The 14387-nt window shown below is 42.7% G+C and overlaps 22 non-coding genes across 22 annotated transcripts; 5 read left to right on the top strand and 17 right to left on the bottom strand.

The window, feature by feature from the left end:
• Window positions 1–188: 188 nt before the first annotated feature.
• Trnam-cau lies at window positions 189–261 on the top strand. Its single transcript has one exon. It is a non-coding gene; the product is annotated as a tRNA-Met (tRNA).
• Window positions 262–5839: 5578 nt separating this feature from the next.
• Trnaq-cug lies at window positions 5840–5911 on the bottom strand. Its single transcript has one exon. It is a non-coding gene; the product is annotated as a tRNA-Gln (tRNA).
• Window positions 5912–7197: 1286 nt separating this feature from the next.
• Trnaq-cug lies at window positions 7198–7269 on the bottom strand. The gene has a single exon. It is a non-coding gene; the product is annotated as a tRNA-Gln (tRNA).
• A 311-nt stretch (window positions 7270–7580) lies between these two features.
• Window positions 7581–7653, bottom strand: Trnak-uuu. Its single transcript has one exon. It is a non-coding gene; the product is annotated as a tRNA-Lys (tRNA).
• Window positions 7654–7753: 100 nt separating this feature from the next.
• On the top strand, window positions 7754–7826 carry Trnam-cau. The gene has a single exon. It is a non-coding gene; the product is annotated as a tRNA-Met (tRNA).
• A 640-nt stretch (window positions 7827–8466) lies between these two features.
• Trnas-gcu lies at window positions 8467–8548 on the bottom strand. The gene has a single exon. It is a non-coding gene; the product is annotated as a tRNA-Ser (tRNA).
• Window positions 8549–9366: 818 nt separating this feature from the next.
• Trnaq-cug lies at window positions 9367–9438 on the bottom strand. Its single transcript has one exon. It is a non-coding gene; the product is annotated as a tRNA-Gln (tRNA).
• Window positions 9439–9749: 311 nt separating this feature from the next.
• Window positions 9750–9822, bottom strand: Trnak-uuu. Its single transcript has one exon. It is a non-coding gene; the product is annotated as a tRNA-Lys (tRNA).
• Window positions 9823–9922: 100 nt separating this feature from the next.
• On the top strand, window positions 9923–9995 carry Trnam-cau. Its single transcript has one exon. It is a non-coding gene; the product is annotated as a tRNA-Met (tRNA).
• Window positions 9996–10450: 455 nt separating this feature from the next.
• Window positions 10451–10522, bottom strand: Trnaq-cug. The gene has a single exon. It is a non-coding gene; the product is annotated as a tRNA-Gln (tRNA).
• A 112-nt stretch (window positions 10523–10634) lies between these two features.
• On the bottom strand, window positions 10635–10716 carry Trnas-gcu. The gene has a single exon. It is a non-coding gene; the product is annotated as a tRNA-Ser (tRNA).
• Window positions 10717–10833: 117 nt separating this feature from the next.
• Window positions 10834–10906, bottom strand: Trnak-uuu. The gene has a single exon. It is a non-coding gene; the product is annotated as a tRNA-Lys (tRNA).
• Window positions 10907–11006: 100 nt separating this feature from the next.
• Window positions 11007–11079, top strand: Trnam-cau. The gene has a single exon. It is a non-coding gene; the product is annotated as a tRNA-Met (tRNA).
• A 455-nt stretch (window positions 11080–11534) lies between these two features.
• Window positions 11535–11606, bottom strand: Trnaq-cug. The gene has a single exon. It is a non-coding gene; the product is annotated as a tRNA-Gln (tRNA).
• A 112-nt stretch (window positions 11607–11718) lies between these two features.
• Trnas-gcu lies at window positions 11719–11800 on the bottom strand. The gene has a single exon. It is a non-coding gene; the product is annotated as a tRNA-Ser (tRNA).
• A 117-nt stretch (window positions 11801–11917) lies between these two features.
• Trnak-uuu lies at window positions 11918–11990 on the bottom strand. Its single transcript has one exon. It is a non-coding gene; the product is annotated as a tRNA-Lys (tRNA).
• Window positions 11991–12090: 100 nt separating this feature from the next.
• On the top strand, window positions 12091–12163 carry Trnam-cau. Its single transcript has one exon. It is a non-coding gene; the product is annotated as a tRNA-Met (tRNA).
• A 455-nt stretch (window positions 12164–12618) lies between these two features.
• Trnaq-cug lies at window positions 12619–12690 on the bottom strand. Its single transcript has one exon. It is a non-coding gene; the product is annotated as a tRNA-Gln (tRNA).
• A 112-nt stretch (window positions 12691–12802) lies between these two features.
• Window positions 12803–12884, bottom strand: Trnas-gcu. Its single transcript has one exon. It is a non-coding gene; the product is annotated as a tRNA-Ser (tRNA).
• Window positions 12885–13001: 117 nt separating this feature from the next.
• On the bottom strand, window positions 13002–13074 carry Trnak-uuu. Its single transcript has one exon. It is a non-coding gene; the product is annotated as a tRNA-Lys (tRNA).
• Window positions 13075–13701: 627 nt separating this feature from the next.
• Trnaq-cug lies at window positions 13702–13773 on the bottom strand. Its single transcript has one exon. It is a non-coding gene; the product is annotated as a tRNA-Gln (tRNA).
• A 310-nt stretch (window positions 13774–14083) lies between these two features.
• Trnak-uuu lies at window positions 14084–14156 on the bottom strand. The gene has a single exon. It is a non-coding gene; the product is annotated as a tRNA-Lys (tRNA).
• Between the last annotated feature and the right edge of the window lie 231 nt (window positions 14157–14387).

Genomic DNA, 14387 nt, shown 5'->3' with positions numbered 1-14387 from the left:
AGGGGCAGTACAATGTAGTGATTCAGTCTACTTGTTGGTGCTGTCAGTGCTGTCTCTGTGTAATGCTGTATGTGTGGATCGTGTAAGCTGTCTATGACTGAATACATCCCTTAAACCCAGTGAATCTGTTACAATACCTTACGAAACATTGTCCTCTTTTAAATTGTAACTTTTGTTATAGGTCAGACGCCTCGATAGCGCAGTAGGCAGCGCGCGAGTCTCATAATCTCGAGGTCGTGAGTTCGAACCTCACTCGGGGCAGTTACTTGCTATTAAACAATGTTATTTTTGTGCCAATACGCAGGTTCACTTCGTGCGGAGATGGGTGTTTTCTAGATGTTGTACTTAATGTGACCCACGTTAAATGATTCAGAAGAATACAGTATAATGTAAGCTACGTCAATTCATTTTTATTTACTGTTCCATATTGTGTATCTAAGTTGTATTTGGCGAGAAAAAGAAATTAAAGTTGTGGACAAAGAAGTTTGGGAAAGGAGAAAGGGGAAGAATCATTTATACGGTTTAGCTATCAAGGTTAAAACAATTTAAAGGACTCAGAGGAGATAATTAAACCGTTGACTGAAGGAATAAGTTTAAAGGGTAGAGGTGGAAACTTTCAAAGAAGAAATGACAAAAAAGGTGGCGTTTACCACGAGAATATCTTCTACGAATAGGAGAATTCTTTACCACCAACTTACATTTTGGTGTAACGAACACGTCTGAAGTACTGAGTGTTTGTGGCGACTAGATTTTGTCGCGTGGTCTCTCTCATCTGTATCCGTAGCAATCGTGAACATCTTTTGCTCAGGTGGTTTGTTGTTTCTGCGTATGTGATTGTGAACTAGTTATCTCTCACGCAGTGTAATTGTGACTCAATTTTGCGAACCTATTTTTTTTTCTTGCTTGGCCCTCGTTGGCCCATCTTTTACTGGTTCTCGTCAGCAAATCGAGCGTGGTCATCATGGCTACAGGACTAAAGTTTCCTGATCCGTTTAATTTTTCGGCTCCTAATTTAGCATTGGAGTGGAGTCAGTGGAGTTGCCAATTTAAGTGGTTTATCCTTGCAACACGTAAAGACGAAAAAGATGAAGAAATCATAGTCGGTGTGCTTTTATCGTTGCTGGGCAGAGAAGGAATCAAGATCTATGACACTCTACCCTTGTCAGTTGCTGATGCGAAGAAGATCACGCCGGTGTTGGATGCTCTGACAGCTTATTTTCAACCACTTAAGAGTGAAGTGTTTGATCGGTTCTTGTTTCATCGCCGTCATCAACAGCCGGGTGAACCTTTTTGACGCGTGGTTAGTAGAGCTTTTAAGTCTAGTCAAACCATGCAATTACGGAACTGCGGCGGTGATTGAATCGATAGTAAGGGATCAGATAGTGCTGGGCGTAGCCAATGAACAAGTTCGGGAAAAACTATTGTTTGAGTCTGGTCTGACTTTGGCTAAGGCGTGCAACATTGTGCGAGCGTGTGAATCAGCGTCATCACAGCTTACACAGATGACCGCTCGTTCGGATCCGACCGTTCATCGCCTCATGGACAGCTCGTCAAAAAGAAGGCCGTCAACATCTCAGCACAATAAAAGTCGTCAAAATGGTGGAAACGCACAAGCACAGAATTTTGTTAATTGCCAAGGCTGCGGTCGACGTCATAAAAAAGGCCAATGTTCGGCAACAAATGTGGAGTGCTATTCGTGTGGCCAGATGGGACATTTCGCAAATACATGTCCAAATCCAAAGGCTCGTAATGGTCCAGCTAAAGATCGACAGAGGGGGCCACAAGCTACACTTCAACATGATGGCCGTCAGCAGTCCTTCCGGCCAGCACAACGAGGAACGTTCATGCAACAGCAGTTGCATGCTGTTGAGGAGGAGGAGTGGGACAACCAGTGTCCAGAAACAGGCGGGTTTTTGGCGGATCTTGTGAATCACCAGCTCACGTGCTCAGAAGAAAAAGAAGAAGAATGGTACGAAGACTTATCGGTTGACGGACGAGCGGTAATTCACTTTAAACTTGATTCTGGAGCCACGTGTAACGTTCTGCCATATGAGTTGTATACCCGTGTGTGTCCCAATGGTGGTAACCTGGAACCAGGCCCTCGTGTACGAAACTATAGTGCTAAAGGTGGCTATTTAGATGTACTTGGAGTTTATAAAGGCCGTGTCGTGCGCAAAGGCGTAACTTATGCACTCAGATTTGTAGTTGTGAACGAGCCGGGTCAACCGGCAATTTTGGGCCTTCCGGCGTGCAAACTAATGAGACTGATTAAGAGAGTTCACACAGTTAAAGTGACACAGCAACCAAATCATCCACCTTTAGTGAACGAGTTTTCGGAAGTGTTTAATGGAATTGGCAAACTGCCGATGGAACACGAAATTCGACTCGCAACGGGTGCAGCTCATGTGGATCCGGTCGTCTCGGCAGCAGGTCGTCTTCCATTTAGTTTGGAGAAACGTGTGTTTGACAAACTGGATCAGATGGTCGCGCTGGAAATCATAGCTCCTGTAGTGGAGCCGACAGAGTGGGTCAGCAGAATGTTGGTGGTCGGCAAGGCGGATGGAGATGTTCGCATTTGTCTTGATCCATCCAACTTGAACAAAGCCATTCAACGCCAGCATTTCATGGTGCCAACTGTTGAACAACTATTTGGAAAAATAGGTAAAGCAAAGTATTTTTGTAGCTTGGACGCCGCGTCGGGCTTTTATCAAATTCCACTTTCTGAACGTTCGTCGTATTTGTGCACTATGGCAACTCCAAAAGGACGATACCGATTTCTTCGACTACCGTTTAACTCATATCTGCCCCCGAGGTGTACCTGCAGGCTATGTCGGAGTTGTTTGGTGATCTACCAGGAGTGCTCATATACTTTGATGACTTCTTAGTTATGGGTGAAACAAAAGAAGAACTAGAGTGCAACTTGCGGCGAGTGCTAGTACGTTGTCGTGAAGTAAACTTAAAGCTACAGTTAAAAAAGTGTCGTTTCTTCTTAGAGGAGCTACCGTGGTTAGGACATGTTATTGCTCAAGGAGCCCTGAAAGTTGATCCCGAGAAAGTAGAAGCCATTGTGAACATGCCGGCCCCGACGGATAAACAAAGCTTAACTCGGTTATTGGGAATGGTAACGTACTTGGACAAGTTCTGTAAAAATTTGTCAGTCATTACCCGCCCACTTCGTGATATTTTGAAACAGGATGCGGCCTGGGTCTGGGATGACCAGCAAGAAGATGCTTTGGATGCTTTAAAATCTGCCATCTCATCGTTACCAGTTTTGAAGCTATTTGATCTGTCCAAACCAATGGTAGTTTCGGTTGATGCGTCGCCGATGGGTATTGGTGCTGTACTTCTACAGGAGGGACAACCGGTTGCATTTTCTTCTACGTCGCTGACAGAAACCCAAAAACGATACTGCCAGATAGAAAAAGAGCTGTTGGCAGTACAATTTGGCCTACTCCGTTTCAAGCAGTATGTTTATGGCCAGAAAGTGCTGGTCGAGTCGGACCACAAACCCTTAATTGGCCTGCTAGACAAACCAGTGGCGTCCTGCTCGCCTAGAATCCAGCGTATGAGGCTTCAGCTACAGCAGTTTGATTTCCGGTTGATATATAAGCCCGGTAAAGACCTGTTCATTGCTGACACTCTGAGCAGAGCACCCTCCCCACGCTTGTTCGTCGATGATGTCACGCAAGATAGTGAAGATCAGGTTCACCATGTGCTTCATAGCGTCTTGTCTTCAGGATCAACCCGACAGAGATACGCAGACGCCACGTCATCGGATCCTACTCTTCAACTTTTAAAGACAGTCATTAGGAAGGGCTGGCCTGAAAAACGTAGCCAGTGTCCACCTCCGGTGAAACAGTTTTGGTCCGTCCGGAATGAGTTGTCGGCTGTGGAGGGAGTGCTATTGTGCGGTAATCGCTTAGTGGTCCCAATGTCTCTTCGTCGTGAAACAATGGAAGGGATCCATGGCGGCCATTTTGGTGAAACAAAATCGGTTCTACGCGCAAAGTCAGCAGTATATTGGCCAGGCTGGGAAGATCAGGTGAAGAACATGGTGGCAAGTTGTGCGGTGTGTCAAGAAAACAGGTGTCGCAATCCTAAACAGCCGCTATATCCGGTTCGTCTCCCAGATTACGCCTTTCAAATGGTTTCGGCGGACATATTTCATTTTGACAGTGTCAACTATCTTCTTCTGGTGGATTCATATAGCAAATGGCCGTGCGTTGTCCCGCTAAAATCCTTGACGTCAGCGGTATTAATTGAAGAAATGTCCAGGTTTTTCTCTGATTTTGGGCGCCCGGAAGAGTTGGAATCAGACAATGGGACCCAATTTGCAAGTGCCGAGTTCCGGGAGTACTGCAAGAAAATAAATGTTACCCAGGTGACATCCAGCCCGGAGTATGCCCAGTCTAATGGGCTCGTTGAACGTCACGTTCAGACAGTGAAAAGTGTACTTCTGAAAATGTTTGCGGATGGAAAATCGCTATGGGAGGCACTGGCTGCAATCCGCTCCACCCCTGTGTCCAGCTCATTACCGGCCCCTTCAGTTTTACTTCAAGGTCGCAATCTTCGGGGATCTTTACCATTTGTTTCATCGTCGCTCAAGTCTACATTGATTCCTGCGTCGGTGGTTCGGGATGAGCTGGGGCGTCGTCAACAGAGAGCGGCATTTACCCAACCCCGTTCGGTTGATATTCGGTCCTCCGCATTGTCTGTTGGTCAACCTGTTCGGGCCCTGGTTAAAAATAGGTGGTTGCCAGGTGTTGTGAGTGTAGTTTGCCCCGAACCAAACTCGTACGTTGTGCGTTTAAATGATGGCCGTCTGTTTCGACGCACACGCTGGGCTATTAATATTTCGGTTTGTGATTCTAAATTAAATCCGGTGAGGCCTTGTTTTCATCGACATCCAGTTGTTGCCATGCCCCCTGCTACAGTTCCAGTGTCTAGACCGGTTCCTGGTCTTCCGACCTTGGCTCTGCCTTCAGTATCCAGACAGATTCCTGCTCCGACGAATGTTAACTCATCCGGATCATGCGGCAGGGCGGGCCAGTCGTCGGTGGCGCAACGTCAACAAACTGTGGCTTCGCCCATTGGTTCTGCGCCACGTTTGCCCTTTGCTGCTCAGAGCGTGTCTTCATGTCCTGATCCTAGTCTGTCGCCTGCCCGTCCTGTTCGGAGTTTAAAATCCAAAACTGTGGTAGCTGATCGTAGTGTTTGGTTGCCGATGGCATCTGTTCCTCCATCGCAATCGGTTCCTGTTCCGGCCATTGGTGTTACTCGCTCTGGACGTCGTTATGTCAAGCCGCCTCCATAGTTCCATGTATTTCGTTTATGTTCTCTGGTTTAAGTGCGTTCAAGTAACGCTTGCTAGACTGATCCTATCCTCTTATTCTTCACGTTCTATTCTGTTCAGCTCGGTGTTTTGTCTTAACATTATCCTCCACAAGTTTCCTAACATCATCACTCTTTTGTCATTTATTCATGTCACGTCTTTCTCTCATTTCGTCATTGTTCAGGTCATTTCGTCATTGTTCATATCATTTCATCATTGTTCATTTCGGTTCTTGCTTATTTCTTGTTTATCGTTTGTGGGTTATGTCAAAGGGGGAGATGTTGTAATGATCACCACTAGGTGGCTGATCATCCTCCATGCAGGGGAGTCCCAGACCTAGGCTCACAGAATACACCCAGAGAGACTCAGACACTTTTAACTACAACAAAGGGTAGAGGTGGAAACTTTCAAAGAAGAAATGACAAAAAAGGTGGCGTTTACCACGAGAATATCTTCTACGAATAGGAGAATAAACAACCAGATTTTCTTTTGGTTTCTTATAATAAGAGGCCCTACTGAGATTTGAACTCAGATTATCAGAGTCAGAGTCTGAAGTGCTAACCATTACACCATAGGACCCGTTTGAAACACCGATCTTTCATCGAGAATATACAGCAATCAATGTTTGTTTTCACAACAACACGGTAGCGAGATGCGCCAGTCATTCGTCATTAAAAGAAAGAAAACTAATCGACGAAGATGGGATTCGAACCCACGCGTGCAATGCACAATGGATTAGCAGTCCATCACCTTAACCACTCTGTCACCTCGTCTTTAAGCAGAATCAAACTTCACTTGACTAACACTTATCCGTAAACAAGAACTTTTAATCATCTATGCAGCAACTACGTGTGCAATTTAACGGACAGAAAGCAACATTCGAAGCACTACGCCCGATGAGGAACTTGAACCCTCGACCTCAGGATTAAAAGTCCCGCGCTCTACCGGCTGAGCAAACCGGGCTTACTTACCGCGTTCTGGGATAGCAATATCTATTATTTCTTTAATATACCTTACGAAACATTGTCCTCTTTTAAATTGTAACTTTTGTTATAGGTCAGACGCTTCGATAGCGCAGTAGGCAGCGCGCGAGTCTCATAATCTCGAGGTCGTGAGTTCGAACCTCACTCGGGGCAGTTACTTGCTATTAAACAATGTTATTTTTGTGCCAATACGCAGGTTCACTTCGTGCGGAGATGGGTGTTTTCTAGATTTTGTACTTAATGTGACCCACGTTAAATGATTCAGAAGAATACAGTATAATGTAAGCTACGTCAATTCATTTTTATTTACTGTTCCATATTGTGTATCTAAGTTGTATTTGGCGAGAAAAAGAAATTAATGTTGTGGACAAAGAAGTTTGGGAAAGGAGAAAGGGGAAGAATCATTTATACGGTTTAGCTATCAAGGTTAAAACAATTTAAAGGACTCAGAGGAGATAATTAAACCGTTGACTGAAGGAATAAGTTTAAAGGGTAGAGGTGGAAACTTTCAAAGAAGAAATGACAAAAAAGGTGGCGTTTACCACGAGAATATTGTCACGGTTACTTGAGGCCCCATGGACTAGTTGTCACGTCCGGCGCTTCTGTATCGGCTATTGACCGCAACTCTACCCGAGATGTCCGGCAGTCTTGTCAGCAGATATTTCTCCCGGTAGCTGCTGTCTACGTTAGTGCATAAATACTTGTGTGTGTCCCTTGCTGTGCCCCCAGTCTACTTATATCTGTTGTAGTGTTATGTACGTTTACGGTGAATAAACGTGTCTTAATCGCTACTTGAGTCTCAGCGTTATTCCTCGGCGCGACAATATCTTCTACGAATAGGAGAATAAACAACCAGATTTTCTTTTGGTTTCTTATAATAAGAGGCCCTACTGAGATTTGAACTCAGATTATCAGAGTCAGAGTCTGAAGTGCTAACCATTACACCATAGGACCCGTTTGAAACACCGATCTTTCATCCAGAATATACAGCAATCAATGTTTGTTTTCACAACAACACGGTAGCGAGATGCGCCAGTCATTCGTCATTAAAAGAAAGAATACTAATCGACGAAGATGGGATTCGAACCCACGCGTGCAATGCACAATGGATTAGCAGTCCATCACCTTAACCACTCGGTCACCTCGTTTAAAAGCAGAATCAAACTTCACTTGACTAACACTTATCCGTAAACAAGAACTTTTAATCATCTATGCAGCAACTACGTGTGCAATTTAACAGACAGAAAGCAACATTCGAAGCACTACGCCCGATGAGGGACTTGAACCCTCGACCTCAGGATTAAAAGTCCCGCGCTCTACCGGCTGAGCTAACCGGGCTTACTTACCGCGTTCTGGGATAGCAATATCAATTATTTCTTTAATATACCTTACGAAACATTGTCCTCTTTTAAATTGTAACTTTTGTTATAGGTCATACGCCTCGATAGCGCAGTAGGCAGCGCGCGAGTCTCATAATCTCGAGGTCGTGAGTTCGAACCTCACTCGGGGCAGAGTTACTTGCTATTAAACAATGTTATTTTTGTGCCAATACGCAGGTTCACTTCGTGCGGAGATGGATGTTTTCTAGATGTTGTACTTAATGTGACCCACGTTAAATGATTCAGAAGAATACAGTATAATGTAAGCTACGTCAATTCATTTTTATTTACTGTTCCATATTGTGTATCTAAGTTGTATTTGGCGAGAAAAAGAAATTAAAGTTGTGGACAAAGAAGTTTGGGAAAGGAGAAAGCGGAAGAATCATTTATACGGTTTAGCTATCAAGGTTAAAACAATTTAAAGGACTCAGAGGAGATAATTAAACCGTTGACTGAAGGAATAAGTTTAAAGGGTAGAGGTGGAAACTTTCAAAGAAGAAATGACAAAAAGGTGGCGTTTACCACGAGAATATCTTCTACGAATAGGAGAATAAACAACCAGATTTTCTTTTGGTTTCTTATAATAAGAGGCCCTACTGAGATTTGAACTCAGATTATCAGAGTCAGAGTCTGAATTGCTAACCATTACACCATAGGACCCGTTTGAAACACCGATCTTTCATCCAGAATATACAGCAATCAATGTTTGTTTTCACAACAACACGGTAGCGAGATGCGCCAGTCATTCGTCATTAAAAGAAAGAATACTAATCGACGAAGATGGGATTCGAACCCACGCGTGCAATGCACAATGGATTAGCAGTCCATCACCTTAACCACTCGGTCACCTCGTCTAAAAGCAGAATCAAACTTCACTTGACTAACTCTTATCCGTAAACAAGAACTTTTAATCATCTATGCAGCAACTACGTGTGCAATTTAACAGACAGAAAGCAACATTCGAAGCACTACGCCCGATGAGGGACTTGAACCCTCGACCTCAGGATTAAAAGTCCCGCGCTCTACCGGCTGAGCTAACCGGACTTACTTACCGCGTTCTGGGATAGCAATATTAATTATTTCTTTAATATACCTTACGAAACATTGTCCTCTTTTAAATTGTAACTTTTGTTATAGGACAGACGCTTCGATAGCGCAGTAGGCAGCGCGCGAGTCTCATAATCTCGAGGTCGTGAGTTCGAACCTCACTCGGGGCAGTTACTTGCTATTAAACAATGTTATTTTTGTGCCAATACGCAGGTTCACTTCGTGCGGAGATGGGTGTTTTCTAGATGTTGTACTTAATGTGACCCACGTTAAATGATTCAGAAGAATACAGTATAATGTAAGCTACGTCAATTCATTTTTATTTACTGTTCCATATTGTGTATCTAAGTTGTATTTGGCGAGAAAAAGAAATTAAAGTTGTGGACAAAGAAGTTTGGGAAAGGAGAAAGGGGAAGAATCATTTATACGGTTTAGCTATCAAGGTTAAAACAATTTAAAGGACTCAGAGGAGATAATTAAACCGTTGACTGAAGGAATAAGTTTAAAGGGTAGAGGTGGAAACTTTCAAAGAAGAAATGACAAAAAAGGTGGCGTTTACCACGAGAATATCTTCTACGAATAGGAGAATAAACAACCAGATTTTCTTTTGGTTTCTTATAATAAGAGGCCCTACTGAGATTTGAACTCAGATTATCAGAGTCAGAGTCTGAAGTGATAACCATTACACCATAGGACCCGTTTGAAACACCGATCTTTCATCCAGAATATACAGCAATCAATGTTTGTTTTCACAACAACACGGTAGCGAGATGCGCCAGTCATTCGTCATTAAAAGAAAGAATACTAATCGACGAAGATGGGATTCGAACCCACGCGTGCAATGCATAATGGATTAGCAGTCCATCAGATTAACCACTCGGTCACCTCGTCTAAAAGCAGAATCAAACTTCACTTGACTAACACTTATCCGTAAACAAGAACTTTTAATCATCTATGCAGCAACTACGTGTGCAATTTAACAGACAGAAAGCAACTTTCGAAGCACTACGCCCGATGAGGGACTTGAACCCTCGACCTCAGGATTAAAAGTCCCGCGCTCTACCGGCTGAGCTAACCGGGCTTACATACCGCGTTCTGGGATAGCAATATCAATTATTTCTTTAATATACCTTACGAAACATTGTCCTCTTTTAAATTGTAACTTTTGTTACAGGTTACACGCCTCGATAGCGCAGTAGGCAGCGCGCGAGTCTCATAATCTCGAGGTCGTGAGTTCGAACCTCACTCGGGGCAGTTACTTGCTATTAAACAATGTTATTTTTGTGCCAACACGCAGGTTCACTTCGTGCGGAGATGGGTGTTTTCTAGATGTTGTACTTAATGTGACCCACGTTAAATGATTCAGAAGAATACAGTATAATGTAAGCTACGTCAATTCATTTTTATTTACTGTTCCATATTGTGTATCTAAGTTGTATTTGGCGAGAAAAAGAAATTAAAGTTGTGGACAAAGAAGTTTGGGAAAGGAGAAAGGGGAAGAATCATTTATACGGTTTAGCTATCAAGGTTAAAACAATTTAAAGGACTCAGAGGAGATAATTAAACCGTTGACTGAAGGAATAAGTTTAAAGGGTAGAGGTGGAAACTTTCAAAGAAGAAATGACAAAAAAGGTGGCGTTTACCACGAGAATATCTTCTACGAATAGGAGAATAAACAACCAGATTTTCTTTTGGTTTCTTATAATAAGAGGCCCTACTGAGATTTGAACTCAGATTATCAGAGTCAGAGTCTGAAGTGCTAACCATTACACCATAGGACCCGTTTGAACCACCGATCTTTCATCCAGAATATACAGCAATCAATGTTTGTTTTCACAACAACACGGTAGCGAGATGCGCCAGTCATTCGTCATTAAAAGAAAGAATACTAATCGACGAAGATGGGATTCGAACCCACGCGTGCAATGCACAATGGATTAGCAGTCCATCACCTTAACCACTCGGTCACCTCGTCTAAAAGCAGAATCAAACTTCACTTGACTAACACTTATTCGTAAACAAGAACTTTTAATCATCTATGCAGCAACTACGTGTGCAATTTCACAGACAGAAAGCAACATTCGAAGCACTACGCCCGATGAGGGACTTGAACCCTCGACCTCAGGATTAAAAGTCCCGCGCTCTACCGGCTGAGCTAACCGGGCTTACATACCGCGTTCTGGGATAGCAATATCAATTATTTCTTTAATATACCTTACGAAACATTGTCCTCTTTTAAATTGTAACTTTTGTTACAGGTTACACGCCTCGATAGCGCAGTAGGCAGCGCGCGAGTCTCATAATCTCGAGGTCGTGAGTTCGAACCTCACTCGGGGCAGTTACTTGCTATTAAACAATGTTATTTTTGTGCCAATACGCAGGTTCACTTCGTGCGGAGATGGGTGTTTTCTAGATGTTGTACTTAATGTGACCCACGTTAAATGATTCAGAAGAATACAGTATAATGTAAGCTACGTCAATTCATTTTTATTTACTGTTCCATATTGTGTATCTAAGTTGTATTTGGCGAGAAAAAGAAATTAAAGTTGTGGACAAAGAAGTTTGGGAAAGGAGAAAGGGGAAGAATCATTTATACGGTTTAGCTATCAAGGTTAAAACAATTTAAAGGACTCAGAGGAGATAATTAAACCGTTGACTGAAGGAATAAGTTTAAAGGGTAGAGGTGGAAACTTTCAAAGAAGAAATGACAAAAAAGGTGGCGTTTACCACGAGAATATCTTCTACGAATAGGAGAATAAACAACCAGATTTTCTTTTGGTTTCTTATAATAAGAGGCCCTACTGAGATTTGAACTCAGATTATCAGAGTCAGAGTCTGAAGTGCTAACCATTACACCATAGGACCCGTTTGTACCACCGATCTTTCATCCAGAATATACAGCAATCAATGTTTGTTTTCACAACAACACGGTAGCGAGATGCGCCAGTCATTCGTCATTAAAAGAAAGAATACTAATCGACGAAGATGGGATTCGAACCCACGCGTGCAATGCACAATGGATTAGCAGTCCATCACCTTAACCACTCGGTCACCTCGTCTAAAAGCAGAATCAAACTTCACTTGACTAACACTTATTCGTAAACAAGAACTTTTAATCATCTATGCAGCAACTACGTGTGCAATTTCACAGACAGAAAGCAACATTCGAAGCACTACGCCCGATGAGGGACTTGAACCCTCGACCTCAGGATTAAAAGTCCCGCGCTCTACCGGCTGAGCTAACCGGGCTTACATACCGCGTTCTGGGATAGCAATATCAATTATTTCTTTAATATACCTTACGAAACATTGTCCTCTTTTAAATTGTAACTTTTGTTACAGGTTACACGCCTCGATAGCGCAGTAGGCAGCGCGCGAGTCTCATAATCTCGAGGTCGTGAGTTCGAACCTCACTCGGGGCAGTTACTTGCTATTAAACAATGTTATTTTTGTGCCAATACGCAGGTTCACTTCGTGCGGAGATGGGTGTTTTCTAGATGTTGTACTTAATGTGACCCACGTTAAATGATTCAGAAGAATACAGTATAATGTAAGCTACGTCAATTCATTTTTATTTACTGTTCCATATTGTGTATCTAAGTTGTATTTGGCGAGAAAAAGAAATTAAAGTTGTGGACAAAGAAGTTTGGGAAAGGAGAAAGGGGAAGAATCATTTATACGGTTTAGCTATCAAGGTTAAAACAATTTAAAGGACTCAGAGGAGATAATTAAACCGTTGACTGAAGGAATAAGTTTAAAGGGTAGAGGTGGAAACTTTCAAAGAAGAAATGACAAAAAAGGTGGCGTTTACCACGAGAATATCTTCTACGAATAGGAGAATAAACAACCAGATTTTCTTTTGGTTTCTTATAATAAGAGGCCCTACTGAGATTTGAACTCAGATTATCAGAGTCAGAGTCTGAAGTGCTAACCATTACACCATAGGACCCGTTTGAAACACCGATCTTTCATCCAGAATATACAGCAATCAATGTTTGTTTTCACAACAACACGGTAGCGAGATGCGCCAGTCATTCGTCATTAAAAGAAAGAATACTAATCGACGAAGATGGGATTCGAACCCACGCGTGCAATGCACAATGGATTAGCAGTCCATCACCTTAACCACTCGGTCACCTCGTCTAAAAGCAGAATCAAACTTCACTTGACTAACACTTATTCGTAAACAAGAACTTTTAATCATCTATGCAGCAACTACGTGTGCAATTTCACAGACAGAAAGCAACATTCGAAGCACTACGCCCGATGAGGGACTTGAACCCTCGACCTCAGGATTAAAAGTCCCGCGCTCTACCGGCTGAGCTAACCGGGCTTACTTACCGCGTTCTGGGATAGCAATATCAATTATTTCTTTAATATACCTTACGAAACATTGTCCTCTTTTAAATTGTAATTTTTGTTACAGGTCAGACGCCTCGATAGCGCAGTAGGCAGCGCGCGAGTCTCATAACCTCGAGGTCGTGAGTTCGAACCTCACTCGGGGCAGTTACTTGCTATTAAACAATGTTATTTTTGTGCCTATACGCAGGTTCACTTCGTGCGGAGATGGATGTTTTCTAGATGTTGTACTTAATGTGACCCACGTTAAATGATTCAGAAGAATACAGTATAATGTAAGCTACGTCAATTCATTTTTATTTACTGTTCCATATTGTGTATCTAAGTTGTATTTGGCGAGAAAAAGAAATTAAAGTTGTGGACAAAGAAGTTTGGGAAAGGAGAAAGGGGAAGAATCATTTATACGGTTTAGCTATCAAGGTTAAAACAATTTAAAGGACTCAGAGGAGATAATTAAACCGTTGACTGAAGGAATAAGTTTAAAGGGTAGAGGTGGAAACTTTCAAAGAAGAAATGACAAAAAGGTGGCGTTTACCACGAGAATATCTTCTACGAATAGGAGAATAAACAACCAGATTTTCTTTTGGTTTCTTATAATAAGAGGCCCTACTGAGATTTGAACTCAGATTATCAGAGTCAGAGTCTGAAGTGCTAACCATTACACCATAGGACCCGTTTGAAACACCGATCTTTCATCAAGAATATACAGCAATCAATGTTTGTTTTCACAACAACACGGTAGCAAGATGCGCCAGTCATTCGTCATTAAAAGAAAGAATACTAATCGACGAAGATGGGATTCGAACCCTCGCGTGCAATGCACAATGGATTAGCAGTCCATCACCTTAACCACTCGGTCACCTCGTCTATAAGCAGAATCAAACTTCACTTGACTAACACTTATCCGTAAACAAGAACTTTTATCATCTATGCAGCAACTACGTGTGCAATTTAACAGACAGAAAGCAACATTCGAAGCACTACGCCCGATGAGGGACTTGAACCCTCGACCTCAGGATTAAAAGTCCCGCGCTCTACCGGCTGAGCTAACCGGGCTTACTTACCGCGTTCTGGGATAGCAATATCAATTATTTCTTTAATATACCTTACGAAACATTGTCCTCTTTTAAATTGTAACTTTTGTTACAGGTTAGACGTCTCGATAGCGCAGTAGGCAGCGCGCGAGTCTCATAATCTCGAGGTCGTGAGTTCGAACCTCACTCGGGGAAGTTACTTGCTATTAAACAATGTTATTTTTGTGCCAATACGCAGGTTCACTTCGTGCGG

Source organism: Daphnia magna, linkage group LG9 (genome assembly GCF_020631705.1).
Source record: "Daphnia magna isolate NIES linkage group LG9, ASM2063170v1.1, whole genome shotgun sequence".
Lineage (NCBI taxonomy): Eukaryota > Metazoa > Arthropoda > Branchiopoda > Diplostraca > Daphniidae > Daphnia > Daphnia magna.
This window is presented reverse-complemented; position numbering and strand designations above follow the sequence as displayed.